The sequence below is a fragment of the Staurois parvus genome, unplaced genomic scaffold (assembly GCF_062004578.1).
Source record: "Staurois parvus isolate SC_StPar_1 unplaced genomic scaffold, SC_StPar_1.0 ptg000251l, whole genome shotgun sequence".
In the NCBI taxonomy this organism is placed as follows: Eukaryota; Metazoa; Chordata; class Amphibia; order Anura; family Ranidae; genus Staurois; species Staurois parvus.
Genome location: NW_028318047.1, coordinates 2,890,155 through 2,910,101, shown reverse-complemented (window position 1 = coordinate 2,910,101; position 19,947 = coordinate 2,890,155). Strand labels below are relative to the sequence as shown.

General features: G+C 41.5%; 1 protein-coding gene and 1 non-coding gene across 2 annotated transcripts in view; one reads left to right on the top strand and one right to left on the bottom strand.

Annotated features, from left to right (window-relative positions):
* CERKL (CERK like autophagy regulator) overlaps positions 1-19,947 on the top strand; it is a 184,085-nt gene that overhangs the window by 27,879 nt on the left and 136,259 nt on the right. The window lies entirely within an intron of this gene.
* LOC149459625 (U6 spliceosomal RNA) lies at positions 449-555 on the bottom strand. The gene has a single exon (XR_016313250.1). It is a non-coding gene; the product is annotated as a U6 spliceosomal RNA (small nuclear RNA).

Genomic DNA, 19,947 nt, shown 5'->3' with positions numbered 1-19,947 from the left:
GCACCCTACAGTCTGCAAGCAGTTAAGGTGATTTTTTCCAGCTGTCTCACTCCTCTCCACCTTCACAAAATGGTGCTTTATCTTGAGATATTTTATTCACTCACTCCAACATACAAGAATAGCAAATTACGCTTATGTGCTCACTTGCACAATGATACAATTGCTTGTGTATTGTTAAAACACTCCTGTAAAAGCAATAGCAGTTCCAATGCATAGATTTTTCCTGTACTTCTTGAATGTGATGATGTCATCCAGTTAGCCCCACCCCTTTGTGTTTTGTCACAAAGTCACGTGACTTCCTCAGGGGGAATTCAAGGAAAGACTTTATGCATGAAATTTGGTTTAATTTTTCACATTGAAGTTTGCTTACTGAGAGATTTATTTTGATTTAATTTATTTTTCACATTGAGGTTTTTAACAGTAAAATTAGCGCTACACTTCTTTTTTTTTTTTTATGGAACGCTTCACGAATTTGCGTGTCATCCTTGCGCAGGAGCCATGCTAATCTTCTCTGTATCGTTCCAGTTTTAGTATATGTCCTTCCGAAGCGAGGACATTAGCGCTGCACTTCTGATAGGTTTCCTTTAAGGGTGAAAGGTCTTAATGTTAATTCACAAAAGGTCATCTTGAGAAGTGGAAAAATTACACCAAACACTCCTGGAAGCTGCTCTGAGGTTTGGAGTCATGGGAATAAGGCGTTTTATATTATGATTCATGCAAGAGCAATAATAAAGTATATTGTGGTGTTTTAAAGCGGAATTACACTATATCCTTTTCATATATTTATACATACATCTGTGGAGCATGGGTACTAAGGGTACTATGGAGTACTCCTATTGAGGCCATGATGACATCTATGCGAGTATCTATGAGGCTCTGATGACATCTATGGGATTATTACTCAGGCTGTGAAGGCGTCTTTGGAGCTTTATGAATATATCCCCTGCTGGATTACTAGCGTGATTTTATAGCGATTTGGTAAGGTATTTATTCCTTACACTGTAGAAGTGTTAGTCCTAGATTGTAAGCTCCAAGGAGCAGAGCCCTCCTATCCCTCTTGTATTGAACTGTTGGCGCTGTATAAATCCTGTATAATAATAATAAAGTACACACCATATTGTCACTTGGATTATTATTTTAACTCACAGAGTGATTCATGATCAAGGTTGTTACACACTATCACATATGTGATCACGTTTTATTTGAAGTGTACAATGCATTTTTAGAAAACAAAAAAGTGAGCGCTTTTAAAATGGACAAGCAGCTGAAACACACAGGACAACCAAAAAATTCCTCACATGAATATAAATATAAAGTGCAGCGCTATAGATGTGACAAAAATTATAAAAAGGGGTATGAATATGAATGAATAAAAAATGAATCAAAATATAAGAAAAAATAAAGTCCCAATGTAGAAAAGTCCCAGTAAAGGTGACTTCAGGCGGCCGTGCACACTGACCAGAGGTGCATGCAATGTGGCAGAGATGGAATTCAGGACGTAGTCATCATGGAAAAAGGGGGGTAGATGTAATCCCTGGATCAATGAAAATCCTCAGACCAAAGCAGCACAGGATCCACTAGACAGCAAGGAAGAAATCACAGCTCCACCAGAGAAAACCACCACTCCTCCACTGCACATCAACGGTATCTAGGAGGAGATACTCCCCACAAGGAATCAAGAGAAATGCCCATGGTGAGGTACAGTAAAATTGATTTAATGGTATAAAACAGGATGCATCCAATACAATGGCAATACAATGAGTTAGCACACGGCTAGCAAAACATGAAGGCTAGCAACAAAGCAAACAGGACTAACCGTCCTGTCAGATGTAGTGGCCGCCGGAGCTCCACAATGCTCCGACGGCGTGGCGTCAAGGCGAGCGCAGGTTCCTCCTTACGCATTACGTGCCAAGCACATCCTCAGAGAAAAGAACCGGTGTACGCCGTGACGTGCAAGTCGGAGCTAAATAGATCAAAAGGCGCATGCGCGATAGCCAGGCGCCATTTTGTCGTAGCTCCAAAGGTCTGCATGTCCGTCAAAGACTACCAGAGGGACAGCAGACAATACAGCAATTAAAAACAGGTGTACAATTTCTATTGAAGAAGGTCATACATGAAAGAAGAATGGCGGCGAATAAGAGGAAAAGTAACTATAAACATGGGCAATATCATGATTATTTAAAAACAAGCCAGATCACAAGGCACATGCGTCATAGCAAAGTGCCATTTTGTCACAGCTCCAAAAAACAGAGGACAAAGTCTGCATGCTCATACTAGATTAACAGGAGAGCAAACGACCATACCTCAAATATGATTTAAGCAAAAAATCTCTATACCTAAAAGTAAGGTCATTCATAATAAAGAATGATGGCTTGAAATTAACTATAATATAAATAACCATGACATGGACCAATAAAAACATATAACGCAGCAATGATAGTCACGTGATAATAATAAAACATAAAAAATGTATTAAGGTTTTTACCCGTGCAACAAATGCATAGCTTGCAAAGTAGACGGTAATAGGAAAAGGAAAATTACTACTTTCCGTTCCAGTTCCAATAACAACACATATAATATAGATAAGTTTATATGTTGTAATAGCAAGCATGTAGTCTATTTACTCGAATGTCCCTGCTCCAAGCAGTATGTAGGCCGCACCACGAGAAGGTTACGTGATCGGCTTAGGGAGCATATAAATAATATTAGAAAGGGCTTCAAAGATCATTCTCTCTCATTACATTTCAGACGCCATCATGGGAGAGATCCTTCTCTTTTGAGATTCATTGGAATTGATACTATTGTTCCACATTGGAGAGGCACTTATAAAATCCGGGCTGTTTCACAGTTAGAAACTAGGTACATTTGTCAACTGGATACTTTATACTCACGGGGCCTTAACGTCGAACTTGACGTAAATTGTTTTATAGACAATAGCTGAATTAACAGTGGTTAATTTTTATGTACTTTATTTCTTGAAATTCTTTTTTAATACATTTTTTATGTTTTATTATTATCACGTGACTATCATTGCTGCGTTATATGTTTTTATTGGTCCATGTCATGGTTATTTATATTATAGTTAATTTCAAGCCATCATTCTTTATTATGAATGACCTTACTTTTAGGTATAGAGATTTTTTGCTTAAATCATATTTGAGGTATGGTCGTTTGCTCTCCTGTTAATCTAGTATGAGCATGCAGACTTTGTCCTCTGTTTTTTGGAGCTGTGACAAAATGGCACTTTGCTATGACGCATGTGCCTTGTGATCTGGCTTGTTTTTAAATAATCATGATATTGCCCATGTTTATAGTTACTTTTCCTCTTATTCGCCGCCATTCTTCTTTCATGTATGACCTTCTTCAATAGAAATTGTACACCTGTTTTTAATTGCTGTATTGTCTGCTGTCCCTCTGGTAGTCTTTGACGGACATGCAGACCTTTGGAGCTACGACAAAATGGCGCCTGGCTATCGCGCATGCGCCTTTTGATCTATTTAGCTCCGACTTGCACATCACGGCGTACACCGGTTCTTTTCTCTGAGGATGTGCTTGGCACGTAACGCGTAAGGAGGAACCTGCGCTCGCCTTGACGCCACGCCGTCGGAGCATTGTGGAGCTCCGGCGGCCACTACATCTGACAGGACGGTTAGTCCTGTTTGCTTTGTTGCTAGCCTTCATGTTTTGCTAGCCGTGTGCTAACTCATTGTATTGCCATTGTATTGGATGCATCCTGTTTTATACCATTAAATCAATTTTACTGTACCTCACCATGGGCATTTCTCTTGATTCCTTGTGGGGAGTATCTCCTCCTAGATACCGTTGATGTGCAGTGGAGTGGTGGTTTTCTCTGGTGGAGCTGTGATTTCTTCCTTGCTGTCTAGTGGATCCTGTGCTGCTTTGGTCTGAGGATTTTCATTGATCCAGGGATTACATCTACCCCCCTTTTTCCATGATGACTACGTCCTGAATTCCATCTCTGCCACATTGCATGCACCTCTGGTCAGTGTGCACGGCCGCCTGAAGTCACCTTTACTGGGACTTTTCTACATTGGGACTTTATTTTTTCTTATATTTTGATTCATTTTTTATTCATTCATATTCATACCCCTTTTTATAATTTTGGTCACATCTATAGCGCTGCACTTTATATTTATATACAATGCATTTTTGTTTTATTATTTTTAGGATTGATTTAATAAAGGTAATGCGCTATCTAAGTTTTTTCTTACTTTAAGGTTCACGTTTTCCTTTGGAGCCAACTTGGAGGGCTCAACAGCAAAGATTTTGGAGTTTTCCCTTTTTTTGGAATCAGAATTTTGAATGACTTGATTTATGGACACTGGTGAATAATTTGACTTTTTTGGGGTTGGAACTGTACGGACTTTCAGATTTTATTGGAGAATGTTCTGAGCATTTTAGGGTGAATTTCAGACTATTATACTTTCAAGGGTGAAAGGTAGACCTTTATGCTTTAGGGTGTAGTTTATATAGATTAGGATATCTTAATATATTTATTTTAATTCACAAAAGGGGCCCATCTACTCCGGAAAACCACTTTAATCAGAGGGTCAGTTGTGAACTAGAAACTAGAATGCTGAGGTGTGGGGGGTACATGATGCCTCATGCTAGACATTTGTAAAGATTCAGGCTTGATGCTTATGATGACGTACTTTTATCACACACTGACTACAGTAATCCTTAATAGGTTAATGGACTATGCCACTATTATTGGTAGTATGAGGAAACTGACTCCATTACTAATTGCATTGTATCGAGCACTTATACAGCTAATGAATCTTTGTTTTCATACTGAAATCAACGTAATGAAGTAAAACCTCCCAGCCTTCTTTTTGTGTATTCCAAAACACCATTTTCTATGATTTAATTTAAGATGCCGATTTTGCCAGTCATGCACATCAGGGTAGCATGCTTTAAAATACCATAACAAAGACAGAAAGATCCTGAAACATAATTAATTCTGAGTGTATATCCTCTTCTGCCAGGGCTCTCTGCGAACAGATGTGATTGAAATAGATACTCTTAGTCTGTTTTGGATACGTAAACTAAGACATCTGTCATTTTATACAGCAGCGCCTTGTAATGGAATAGTATGCAGGAAGTTGAAAGTAATGGTAGTATATTGCTCTGCATTATGGCACCCAAACATACATATGATGCACATATAATTGCGTTTTGGCTGCGTTCAGGTAAACCGGCGCTCTGTGTCAGATAGAAAATTAAATATTTTTGCTTAAAATGTATGGAAACAATGGAATGCTCTTATTTTGTTAACTTTTAGGCTCCTTTTCACACAACTATTCCGATCAGGTCCGTTTGTTGAGTTTTCAGGTGGACCTGATTGAACAGTCCATTCATCTCTATGGACCGGCAGGTGTAAATAGACTTATGTCTGTTTACTTCTGCCTATCTCTGATCCAGAAAGAGTAAACAGGAAGGAGTTCCATTCTCTCTCGTGAAGGCAGATCTGATTGGAAGTCAGTCAGGTGTAAACGGACAGCTAGTCCATTTACACCTGGCCACCCACAGTGCAGAGCAGGCTCTGTCCATGTCTGCTCTGCATAAACTGAGAGGATATGGACTTGTCATCTGCCCGCTCTGATCTGCTCAGCAGAGGATCAACAGACAGATTCTTAGGGCTCAATCAGATGGGTGCTGAGACTCAACTTCCATCTTAATAAGCCCTTAGACTTTATGTGTAAATGTGTACATGCATAAACCATTAGATGAACTGTATGTGTCCAAACACTGTGTGCATATAAAGGTGGGTTCTTCAGGGATGTATTTTTACTTCTGCTTGCTCTGCCAGCAAGCACCTACATTCTGTTCAGAAAAAATGCGTATGCCCGTGTGTTCAGGAGTGCCTAACCCAGAGAGTGCAGCTGTCAGAAGTACATAGGAAGGGAGCGTGTTCAAAAATCACCCTCTCCTCCCAGTACATGCCCCCTCAAGTCCTTATCTTTCCCTATCCTCTTCCAGTACAGATCTCCTTCCACAGGCCTAAACCCTTCCCAGCACAATTCCCCTCCCAGCCCCTTGTCAGCATAAACCCCCTAGAACAGATACCCCCCTCCTACAGCACATACCCTCTTTCCAGTCCTTTCTCAGTACTGATCACCCTCCATTACAGGCCCCTCACCCAGAGCTTCTCCTTGCCCACCAGTACAGACCACCTCTCCAGATCAGACCTACCTCCCTCCTTACCAGTGTAGACCCTCCTCCCTGTACAGACCCCTCACCTCCCTACCAGTACAGACCCTCAACCTCCCCACCAGTACAGACCCCCCCCCCCTCCCCATCACTACAGGCCTCAACCTCTAGTACAGTCCTCCTCCATCCCCATCAAGAGAGTCCCTTTTTCCCCTTAAAGCGGAGCTCCACCCAAATACGGAAGCTCAGCGTTAAGGATTGGCACCTTTAGGGAGCGGGTACCCGAAATTGACAGGTACTCCCACTTTTACTGTGATCGCCTAGGCGATCGGAATGGAAGTTAAAATCCCCCTTCCCCATAGTCTTCTGGGACCATTCAGAAAGCGCAGAGCTACTTGCGCATGTGCACTGTGCACCCGGCTACGAAGCCACAAGCTGTCACAGCCGGGTGCCCACACTGAAGATGCCGGCACCGGCAACACATGGCTGCGGGGGGTGGCACTGTGGGATCAAGGGACAGGTAAGTGTTCATTTTTTAAAAGTCAGCAGCTACAATTTTTGTAGCTGCTGACGTTTTTTTTTTATTTTCACTAAAACTCAGCTTTAAGCTCACTTACTAGATGCAATGGTGATATGTAATGGAGTGGCAGCAGAAAGTCTTCCCCTTGGATCAGTTAGACCAAACATTTTTTTTTACATTTGGGCTAAAGGTTTTGCATTGATAAATAAAGGCTGATAATTTTAATCACTCCTGCCAGTGTTAAATGGTTTGTCTCATTCATGTAAACTGATACATTCTGCTGGAGAGTTTGTGCTTTTCAAAAACAACAGATTTACTGGCTGGCACCAGATGAAAACAGATGAAAGGGAGCCTAAGTTCCGGTTCACACCATACCCACATCTGAATCACACAGGAACACGCTGTGCATTCCTGTGCGATCAAACCGTATATAAAACACACTACATTTACGATCTGGTGTCAATGCATGCCAATACCTTGGTACTTTTGCACCATACAATCCGCATGCAGTGCATTTTAAAAAGTCAAAATGAAAGGGCTGCACATAACCGCATTTGAATTGCACAGGAACGCACAGCGCATTCCTGTGCAATTCAGATGCGGGTGTGATGTGAACCACTCCTAAAAAAAGGTAAACTATTGCAGCCATCACATCTAAGAATTGGTAAGCTGCAATATAATAAATGTTTGCTTTTGGGTTTTAAAACTACTTTAACGTGTATCAATTCTTTATTACTGTACTGCATCTAACAATCTGAAGCCTGTTCAGTACTCCAGAGAATGCAATCGCCATCCACATACACTGGAAAGTGTGCTGCAGATAGTTAATTTGTATATATATAGTTGAGCTGAACTGATAGAATAGATTGCCACATACGTTTATCATGCACCTGCCACCTTTATAAAGCACTTATATTGCCTCTCCCGGAGCATGCAGTTATCTTAAGTACATGAAGTTCTCTACACATCTGTCACTGTTATTCTTTAATGTAGAAAAAAAAGTCAAACTTTGACATTATATCTTTCTAGTTTATTAAGCAGATCTTATCTTAAAATGTAGCGTAGTTTTTCTGACCAATAACATGTCACAATGTAGGCCTGTAAAGTAGACTTTTAAAATGGTATACATTATTCATATTGTTCTGTTCTACATTTGCTGACTTTTTATGCATCTGTGGTGTCCAGGGAGAAAGTATCAAATGTGTGTTCCCATGGGGAGCTACTGTGTACTGTTATTGTCTCCAGAATGTTTGTATGGGTGCAGAATTTCATTCCTTTTAATTATTAAAGCAGATGTAAACCCCGACTAATGATTTTACTTCACAAAGCATTGTATATTATTTTTTAGCATGAAATTTTGCTGTCACCTTTATTCATCCTTTGTTGCATATCAATCCTGCTGATCTTATGCAGTCTGTTTATAGCCACTTCCTGTCTTCATGCACTGTAGCAATGCATGGTATTTTTTAACAGTTTTCCTGTTAATGAGTACAGTGGATCATGTCTGCATATTGTTTTTTGAAACAGCAGTGATAATGCAGGAGCACAAGGGTATAATGTTTTTTGGCTCTTTCATTGTATTTTAGTAAATGTATGTGGATTCTCAACTCTGGGTACTTTCCCTGTTCCTGAGGGTGTTGTGGAGTGATGCCAGTGTGCCCAGTGGCAATTTCAGTGACACTTAGAAAATCTGAATCCAGTGCCCCTTTGTTATTGTGTTTAAAAATTCATACCTGTTGCTGGGCCTCTCATGGCTTTATGAGGGTACATGTTTTTCCTCTTCCTGCTCTTTTCTGACCTGGGAGGCCCTCCTAAAGACACATAAAGCCCCGGCAAAGGAACATTGTTTTGCTCCTCCATTTGAAACAGTGGATGTCTGCTCTCCATAATACATCCACTTGCCCATTTCGCAAGACCGCCATCAGAATCCCTTTCCTATATCTCTCTGAGATCAGGATCTTCAAATTTTTATAGATTTGGTGGACTGGAGTAAGGCCTGGATAACAATCGCCAAATGTTCTTTCAACACAAATACGTTTGAGGCTGTGTATAAGATCCTCCTGAGGTGGTACTGGGTCCTTCCTGGGGTTGCCCACGCCTACCCCAGGTGTAGTGAGAGATGCTTTCAAAACTGTGGCCAATGAGTAGATGTATTGGTGGTCGTGTCCGCGATTTGTAGGGTTCTGGTCTAGGGTGTTTGGCCTACTCCAGATCCTGTTCTGTGTGATGGTGGGCAAATATGCCAAGTTGGCCCTTCTATATTGACCCATACCCGGCCTATAGGTGTCAGGAATGGACTCGCCAATAGTGGGGGGACTCACCTGCCTTGTGGGTTGCAGTACCAGGGCTGGCCAGCGGGTGCACTCAGCAACCAGAGGCTCATTCCTGCAATCAGCCAAAACACCTGAGGCTGATTGCAGGAGGTGCATATAAGGAATGACCAGGCCTGTGATCTGGGCCTTGGTGTATGTTTCCCATGAGCCCCTGTACCTGGTATCCTGTGTTCCTGCCTTGTTGCTGACCCTGCTTTGATCCTGACCTCTTCTGACCATCTCCTGTTGAACCCCTGGCTTGCCTGACCATCCTTCTGCCTGATCCTCGGTACCGCGCTGCCCGCTACCTGCTGAACCTGGCTTGTGACCCCGACCATTCTCTGTTTGCTCCTCCTGTACCACGCTGCCTTCACGATACCGACCTGGCTTACTTCACCCGACGACCCATCCATCCCGCACGGATCACCTTTGGTAAGTCTGCCTGCCTCTTCCCATCAGACTCAGTTCCTGCACTCCCCTGCCGGTACTCTCTACCACAGCCGGACGCACTCAGGGGTCGCGACCTGGTTCTAGCCTGCACCAAGTCCATCCCCACCATCAGGGGCCCTGGTGAATAGCAGGCTGGTACTTAGACCTTGCGCCCTGGGGAAATCCGTGTTGTGGGCTGCTAGAGACACTGCCAGGTGGCACCTGACAGTACCTTACGGCCTGCCTGACCATTCCACCTCTCCAGCCTGACTACGCCTGTGTTCTTGAAGCCTGCTACTTACCTGTGTCAGTCCACACATTTGTGGTCATACCCGGATCCCTAACAGAACACCAAGGCCATTCCTGACCAGAAGTGGCTGCACAGGGAAGCCATCTTGGCTTATTGTTGCTGGGAAGGATGAATCTTGATGAGGTGGTGTATTTGTCTCTGCTAGTGTTTGATGACAGGGATTATGCTTATCATACTCTGAAGGAGTATACCCAGGATCAACTACTAGAGTGCATAAGGATCGTTCATTGCCTAGTAGATCAGGGCACAGAATTCTCTGAGGTGCAACCATTGATTCATGATGAATTTTTGCTGCCATTTAGTGCCGACCAGGTAGAGTCCCTGGTATGGTTACTGGAGGATGATGTGGATTACTTTCTGGAGCGTTATTCTGCATGTTCACAACAGGTACTAAGAGACTGTATAAACGCAGTGCAGTCTTTGACCAGACAGGCTTTGTGTAAGCGGAGCTTTGTTCAACCCATACTGCAGACATGGTCAGACTTGTTGCACCCAGCCTCAGTCGGCTTGCAACATCATTCCTCTGCTCAAGGCACTCTTCCTGCATCCCCGACAGCACCCCCAGTGACGGCCCAGTATACTCTGCTAACTACCACATACCAGTCCTCTGCTCCCACTCGCTGCACCAGTCCCCTGCTCCCACTCGTTTTTTGGGTGTTTGCTATCCCACCTGCCCGGCTCCTGGAACGGCATGTCCCGGGCATCAGGCAATATAAATCATGCATCCCTGCCTCTTTTAAGATTACCCATGGTGCTCTGGAAATCCACTGTCATGTATTAAATGTTTATTGCCAAATCAAAAATTGTATATATGTAATAAAAAAAAGATAAAAGCTTTAGTTTAAAATGAATCTGTGCATTGTGCCTTGGCCCATGCCAGCTTCACTTACCTACCTCCCTCCTGTCTATGGTGTTGTTTGTTTATACATACAGTGCCTTGAAAAATATTCATACCCCTTGACAACCAAAAAACGTAAATGTATTTTATTGGGATTTTATGTGATAGGCCAACACAAAGTGGCACATAATTGTGAAGTGGAAGGAAAATGATAAATGATTTTCACAATTTTTAACAAATAAATATCTGAAAAGTGTGGCATGTATTTGTATTCAGCCCCCTTTACTCTTATACCCCTTACCAAAATCTAGTGGAACCAATTGCCTTCAGAAGTCACCTAACTAGTAAATAGAGACCACCAGTGTGTAATTTAATCTCAGAGGTTTGTTAGATAACATTAGTGAACAAACAGCATTATGAAGGTCAAGGAACACACCAGACAGGTAAGAGATAATGTTGTGAAGTTTAAAGCAGGGTTATAAAAAAAATATACCAAGCTTTGAACATCTCACGGAGCACTGTTCAATCCATCATCCGAAAATGGAAAGAATATGGCACAACTGCAAACCTACCAAGACATGACCGTCCACCTAAACTGACAGGCCAGGCAAGGTGAGCATTAATCAGAAAAGCAGCCAAGAGGCCCATGGTAACTCTGGAGGAGCTGCAGAGATCCACAGCTCAGGTGGGAGAATTTGTCCACAGGACAACTATTAGTCGTGCACTCCACAAATCTGGCCTTTATGGAAGAGTGGCAAGAAGAAAGCCATTGTTGAAAGAAAGCCATAAGAAGTCATGTTTGCAGTTTGCGAGAATCCATGTGGGGGACACAGCAAACGTGTAAGAAGGTGCTCTGTACAGATGAGACCAAAAATTTACTTTTTGACCTAAAAACAAAATGCTGTGTGTGGTAAAAAAAACTACACATCACCCTGAACACACCACCCCCACATGGTGGTGGCAGCATCATGTTGTGGGGATGCTTTTCTTCAGCAGGGACAGTAAAGCTGGTCAGAGTTGATGGGAAGATGAATGAAGCCAAATACAGGGCAATCTTAGAAGAAAACCTGTTAAAATCTGCAAAAGATTTGAGACTGTGGCAGAGGTTCACCTTCCAGCAGGACAATGACCCTAAACATACAGCCAGAGCTACAATGGAATGGTTTAGTTCAAAGTATATTCATGTGTTAGAATGGCCCAGTCAAAGTCCTGACCTAAATCTAATTGAGAATCTGTGGCAAGACTTGAAAATTGCTGTTCACAGACGCTCTCCATCCAATCTGACACAGCTTGAGCTATTTTGCAAAGAAGAATTGGCAAACATTTCACTCTCTAGATGTGCAAAGCTGGTAGAGATATAGCCAAAAAGACTTGCCGGGAAAGGTGGGTATACAATGTACTGACTCAGTGGGGCTGAATACAAATGCACATCACACTTTTCACATATTTATTTGTAAAACATTTTGAAAACCATTTATCATTTTCCTTCCACTTCACAATTATGTGCCACTTTCTGTTGGTCTATCATATAGAATCCCAATTAAATACATTTACATTTTTGGTTGTAACATGACAAAATGTGGAAAATTTCAAGGGGTATGAATACTTTTTCAAGGCACTGTAAGCAATCAGCTATAATGAGATCTACATGAGAGCAAGATGAGAGAGCCTCAAAGCCAGGCAGCCATGATCCATCCACTGCAAATTCTTCCAACTGTTTTCATCTTTAGTCCAGTGCTATGTACATGATACTTTAATCAGCATAGGAGAAAAAAGATGACCTGTTTCTAGAATTGCTTTTCCAAACCTCTCATTTTGCAGTTGAGATATGGCTAAACCGCCTATTTTTCATCTTTTTTGCTGCACATAAAGCTGAGATTGAATGTGTTGTGTATTTGATACATATATTGCCACAGAGCCAGAAGGAAGTGCCATTATTTTAGACACCAACTGATTCCATGATAGTGTCACATTTCCTGCACATATGCTTGTGTTTTTGCTCAGATGACCCCTGCAACATCTGTTAGGTTTGTGGTGGTATCTGTAGTTTCATGTGACTTGTCTTCTTCCATTGACTGCCTGAAAAGCTATCTGCTTCCCAGTTCATCATCGCTTATTGCTGGTAAATATTGTCAATATGTGGATTCAGCCGTTTGTCACCAGAAACCTGATCAGCTGGGACTCAGAGCACTGCTGTTAAACGTTAATCACTTCTGAATCAATAACGAGGAAGTGCGCACGTAAAATGAACATCAGATAAGTGTATTAAACATATTCATTGCGGTATCATCATTTCAATAATTTAACAATCTAGCATTGTACAGAAGGTTAGTAAGCACAGGAGATTTGAGTACTTGAAACATAAATTGCATTCAAAATGTTTGTTTTAAGTGATATATTTATAAAATATTGGATTTATCTAGTTTTCATATGTATGTAGTAATGTACATTTTTTAAATGTGTATATAGATATAGTGGGGTTGATTTACTAAAGGCAAATAGACTGTGCACTTTGCAAAGTGCAGTTGTACTCTGCAAGTGCAGTTGCTCTAGAGCTTAGTAAATGAACAGAATATCTTCCATCATCCAATTAGGTGCAAGCAAAAATGCTGTTTTTTTATTTTCCTTGCACATGATTGGATATTCTTTGCAAAGTGAAGCTTTACCTCATTTACTAAGCTCTGGAGCAGCTGCACTTTACAAAAGTCTTTTTGCCTTTAGTAAATAGACCCCACAGTATTTTTTGAGCATTTAATATACATGTACTTTATTTTTTTTTCTGGAGTAAAATGTACCCATTTTACTATAGGAAAGCAATCATGGGTGAATTAGCCCATGAGGTACTTTTAGACAGGGCTTTCTTTTCAGTGGGAACTTGGGAGAAATCCAGCTATGAATTCATACAATAGCAAGGGGTGCTGGGGTGTGCTGGAGGGTCTATTAATGCTGGCTGCTGGGGGACCTATTGTCACTGGAGGGGATCTGTTTTTGCATGGTGATCTATTGTTGCAAGGGATGTGTATTGTTGGGAGGGCAGTTGTTGCTGGAAGGGATCTACTGTTGATGGAGGGGTCTTTTGTTGCTTTCTGAAGGGAGATCTGTTGTTTCTGCTGAGGGACTATTGTTCCTGGGGTGGTACTTTGTTGTGGGGGTCCATTGTTGCTGGGAGATTCTGTTGTTGCTGGGGGGGGGGGGGCTATTGTTCCTGGCTGCAGAGGATCTATTTCACTGCTTTTCTTGTTATCATTAACAAATTCCATACAAAATGATATTTGGCTCTGTATTCTCTAAACTGAGCGGTATTGGGAGGTGGGTAAGGGGTGGAACTAAGGGATGGTGCTTGGAGGTGGGTAGGGGGTGGAACTAAGGGATGGTGCTTGGAGGTGGGTAGGGGGTGGAAACAAGGCGTGACTCAGAAGGGGGGATTTTATGCAACTATTCTCTGAGAAAGAAAACCACCCTGCTTGTACTGTAGATATCAGAAACAAGGGATATCTGGGTATAAAGATATGACGCCATGATAGCAGCTTGTTGTAGCTTTTACAAATCACAACTATCAAAAACTAAAAAAAGAGAAGTGGTGCGTGCCAAACCGTTGCTTATTTTTGTATAATGCTTTGATTGAAGAACACTGCAGATAAAGGAGCAAACAATTAATTGAAATTAAGATAATTTAACAAAACTAAAAAGTATATCTGGGAAGAATCTGTATTTTATTTGTTTTTTTTTTAAGTTTTGTTCAGTCTGCCACTCTACCAATGACAACCCCTCGCCAGCGGCATAACCACCACGGTGCAGCTTGCTTTATCAAGTGGATTTCTTCCCCTTGCTGGCCAGAATGCTTCAGAATCTGGATCACTCGTAAGGGAGCAGAGACAGATCAACACCTAGCTGGTCTTGTCAATAAGGGAGCATAGGACAAGGTGAAGGGATTGTTGGTGATTCTGACACTTGTGATTTGTTTCCAGTGACAGATTCCTTGATATCACATAAACCTAAAAGACCTAGACATATCTACAGACTTATCATAATCATTTGTAGAGCACACTATACTTGGAGGTGATAGCAGTCATATTTTTCCTCAAATATTGTGTAACTTAAAAGAGAAGTATTGGATTTTTTTATTAATCATACTTACCTAGGTGGATGCATCTGTTCCCCGCCTAAACATACAGCCAGAGCTACAAAGGAATGGTTTAGTTCAAAGCATATTCTTGTGCTAGAATGGCCCAGTCACAGTCCAGACCTAAATCCAATTGAGAATCTGTGGCAAGACTTGAAAATTGCTGTTCACAGATGCTCTCCGTCCAATCTGACAGAGCTTGAGCTATTTTGCAAAGAAGAATGGGCAAAAATGTCACTCTCTAGATGTGCAAAGCTGGTAGAGACACAGCCAAAAAGACTTATTATTTATTTATTTATTTCAGGTACTTGTATAGCGCCGTCAATTTACGCAGAGCTTTACATATATATTGTACATTCACATCAGTCCCTAACCCTCAAGGGGTGTACAATCTAAGGTCCCTATCTCACATTCATACATACATATACTAGAGCCAATTTAGACAAGATCCAATTAACCTACCAGCATGTCTTTGGAGTGCGGGAGAAAACCTACGCAGGCACAGGGAGAACATGCAAATTCCAGGCAGGAGGTGCCGTAGCTACGATTTGAACTAGCGACACTAGTACTGCCTGGCGGAAGTGCTAACCATTTAGCCACTGTGCTGCCCTTGCAGCTGTAATTGCAGTGAAAGGTGGTTCTACAAAGTATTGACTCAGGGGGCTGAGTACAAATCCATGCCACACTTTTCACATATTTATTTGTAAAAAAGTTTGAAAACCATTTATCATTTTTGTTCCATTTCACAATTATGTGCCACTTTATGTTGGTCTATCACATAAAATTGCAATAAAATACATTTACGTTTTTGGTTGTAACATGAATATCCCTGAGCCAGGTGCCGCTTCAGACTCTGGGGTGGATTCTGATTTTAAAGTCAGAATCTTTCCCCAGCCTGGACTGGCTGACTGACACCAGCCAACAGCGGGCTTCAGCTCACTGTCAGCTGAAAATGGGTCAAAAGAGTGCAGAATGAACTGCACTCTTGTGATCCACAGAAGTATAGCCAAAGGAACTTTGGCTATACTTCTCCTTTTAAATGCCAAGACACTTACAAAGTCAATGAAAAAAAACATTCCGTTGCTTTTACATAAGTGTAAGACCTCTGACCCCTGATACTTGGGCTGAAGACTCAAGTAAAGCTAAAGTCTTCCATATGGAAGGCTGTACAATTATTGAAGATTTTCATAGGTGTGGCCAAGGAAGGTTACTGTGTGTCTTTCATAATAATTAAGAGTTTTACCATTAGTATAGTGTTCTCACAAAATGTCAGCTTGTAACGGTGGTTTGAGTCCCTTACTGAATTTTAATGAAATTCAATAAAAATCCACTTGTACAAAAAAAGGTTTAAAGCACTGTGTTGGCTTCATATAAGTCACGTATAATAATTATGGAAGCAAATTGGTTATATTTTTTTATCAGTGGATCCCCAACTTATTATGGGACTCACGCCCAGCCCCCTGTCACTCATGACTGGCTAAGTTACAAATAGGCAATATTGTTGGTACAATATTTCCTACTTGTAGCCGACCAAATCATCAATGACAGGAGGGGGAGTCTCTCCCCATAATTCACTGTAGATTTCCTCATAAGATATACAGCCCATTCAATTACTCCCCAGTCAGGCATAACCTATAACAATCAACTGTCCCAATTCACTTAGTCTTTAGTCGTCAATTGCTGGAGGCTTATTTCTGATGGCTTGCCTAACACCATTGCTAATACTACAATACAATGTGATCTTATTGATTAGGCCTGCATTACAAAAAAGCATCTTTACCATCATGCACCATATACTGCCAGAATAGCCATTTAGCTTGCCTAGATATCGGAATGTATAAGACACAAGCCTAGAACATACATAGTAGCAGATGTTTCTCTCCCCACAATTTTGCGTCTCCTAGAAACTAATCTTTGCCGAGTAGAGTCTGATTCATAGAAAAACAAACATTTGGCAAACAAATTGCATAAAAATCCCTGACATCAGCATTAAATAACTGTAATTGAATGTGGTGTTCTTTTGTAGAAACCTGAGCACTTTGTTTTGGTACAAAGGGGTATTAAATACACTGTGCTTTAGCTGACTGTGCTAATGGTTGAAAAACATGTTGTTCTATTACTTGAATGTAATAGACACTAAATAAAGTTTGAGATTAAAGGTGCAGCAAGTGTCACATATATTGTCTATTCCATCTAACATATGTAATTGAATACAATTTATAGGCATTCAGTAGAAGGTTGAGAATAGGTGTTAATGAAAGCTTGGAAACAGATTGGGTGTTGCAGTCTTTCCATTGACACTAGTATTTACAAAGCACAATTCGCTTAATTGTTTAAAGCAGAGCTAAACTCTATCTGAGCACCACAAACCAAAAATTCTGTTTAATTAAGTTTTAATATTCAAAGCAAACTCACCAACCCATCCATGTCACCATACTTTATTTTGTGCAGGCTTACCCATCTGCTCCCTTATTTAGCTTTACTTCATCTGAGGCTGACATTTCAACTTGCATGACAGGAGTCTTCTGAAATACAATTGGTCATTTGTCAACTGCCTTCTAACTTCTGAAAGTGCAAAAAAGGGGTGAAATTAGAGAGCCCCGAGGTTGCTTATATTTCTCCCCAATACTGGGCTATTTTATTTGTCATTGTATTCAGTCTCAGGAGTTGGCAGGCAGTGAGATTGACTTACTGAAAGAATAGAGGCTATTCAGTTAAAGTTTATGTTCACGTAATTTAGTATTTAATGTGAAGCTGTATTCACTTTAAAAGAGAAGTATGGGCTTTTGTTCACCAATTATCTTTACCTAGATGGATACAGCATCAGTCCTGTGCTTCATCTGTCCCCTGCCAGCTCTAAGGTTGAGAACTCAACGAACATATGACCGCTGATCGCTGAGTGCTCACAACCACTCTGAGCAGAGAGCGGGACTGGCTCAGTTACAAATCGGAAATATTGGTATAATATCTGTTCACCAAATATATTTACCTAGATGGATACAGCATCAGTCCTATGCTTCATCTGTCCCCTGCCAGCTCAAAGGTTGAGAACTCAACGAACATATGACCGCTGATCGCTGAGTGCTCACAACCAATCTGAGCAGAGAGTGGGACTGGCTCAGTTACAAATAGGAAATATTATTGGTACAATATCTGTTCACCAATTATATTTACCTAGGTGGATGCAGCATCAGTCCTATGCTTCATCTGTCCCCTGCCAGCTCTAAAGTTGAGAACTCAACGAACACATGACCGCTGATCGCTGAGTGCTCACAACCACTCTGAGCAGAGAGTGGGACTGGCTCAGTTACAAATCGGAAATATTGTTGGTATAATATCTGTTCACCAAATATATTTACCTAGATGGATACAGCATCAGTCCAATGCTGCATCTGTCCCCAGCGAGCTCTAAGGTTGAGAACTCAACGAACACATGACCGCTGATCGCTGAGTGCTCACAAACACTCTGAGCAGAGAGTGGGACTGGCTCAGTTACAAATCGGAAATATTGTTGGTATAATATCTGTTCACCAAATATATTTACCTAGATGGATACAGCATCAGTCCAATGCTGCATCTGTCCCCAGCGAGCTCTAAGGTTGAGAACTCAACGAACACATGACCGCTGATCGCTGAGTGCTCACAAACACTCTGAGCAGAGAGTGGGACTGGCTCAGTTACAAATCGGAAATATTGTTGGTACAGAGACCAGAGAGGGGGACTGTCAGTCATCACTGCTCTGCCCCACTCTCACTGGAGCACTGGGCTATGGAGGGGAAGGGAGCTGCTGGCTCAGGCTCTCAGTTGCTCGCAAAGGGGCTGAGCCAGGTGTCGCTCCAGTCTCTGGGGTGGATCCCGACTTTAAGGTCGGGATCTTTCCCTAGCCTGGACCAGCTTCAGCCTGCTGTCAGCTGAAAACGGGTACTAGGACTGCAGACTGAACTGCACAAAGCACAATTCATTTATTTTTTAAAAGCAGGACTAAACTCTATCTGAGCACCACAAACCAAAAACTCTTTTTAATTCATTTTTAATATTCAAAGCAAACTCACCAACCCATCCATGTCTCCATACTTTATTTGCGCAGGCTTAGTGATCTGCTCCCTTATATAGCTTTACTTCATCTGAGGCTGACATGTATTTATTTAATTTGTTACAGTTTACGCAGGGCTTTACATATTTATTACACATTCACATCAGTCCCTGCTCTCAAGGAGCGTACAGTCTATATCCCTAACTCACATTCATCCATGCACATGGTAGGGCCAATTTAGACAGGAGCCAATTAACCTACCTACACTTACCCTAAATTTTTTGGAGCATTATTTGCATGTTTAAATGGGACTGTCTTTGTTTTTGGTTTCATCACTTTTTGTATTTGGACACAAATTTTTAAAACATTTTTTCATTTTGGTGGTTTTGAACATTTATTTTATAGCCACAGAATTTATTATGATTTGTGTATAATTATTTTTGATTTATTTCATGTGTTGCTCTGCTTTATTGTTTCACTGATTTTTTGATTTTTATCAAGGTACAGCAGCATTCACTTTCAAATTTTTCACATAGTTCTTGTGGCACAGGTTGTTTTTGCTTTAGTTTAGCCTACCAGCATGTCTTGTGTGGGAGGAAACCCACGCAGGCACAGGGATAACATGCAAACTTCAGGCAGGTAGTGCCGTGGCTGGGAGTCGAACAGGCAACCCTAGTGCTACTAGGCAAAAGTGCTAACCTCTTAGCCATTGTGCTGCCCATGTATGACATTGTTTTGGCTCTGGCCAGAAACCAGGAAGCAACTATAGAAATGTATTAAAAAAGTTTAAAACAAGTAAATATAATATACCTTTCTATCTATTTACTAATGCTAGCAGTATAAGGATTTAACATACCGTATATACTCGAGTATAAGCCGACCCGAATATAAGCCGAGGTACCTAATTTTACCACAAAAAACTGGGAAAAACTATTGACTCGAGTATAAGCCGAGGGTGGGAAATGAGGCACCTACTAGTCAATGTAAAAAATTGGTGTCAGTGGGAGGAATAGTGCCCCATCATTGGTGTCAGTGGGAGGAATAGTGCCCCATCATTGGTATCACTGGGAGGAATAGTGCCACATCATTGGTGTCAGTGGGAGGAATAGTGCCCCATCGTTGGTGTCAGTGGGAGGAATAATGCCCCATCATTGGTGTCAGTGGGAGGAATAGTGCCCCATCATTGGTGTCAGTGGGAGGAATAGTGCCCC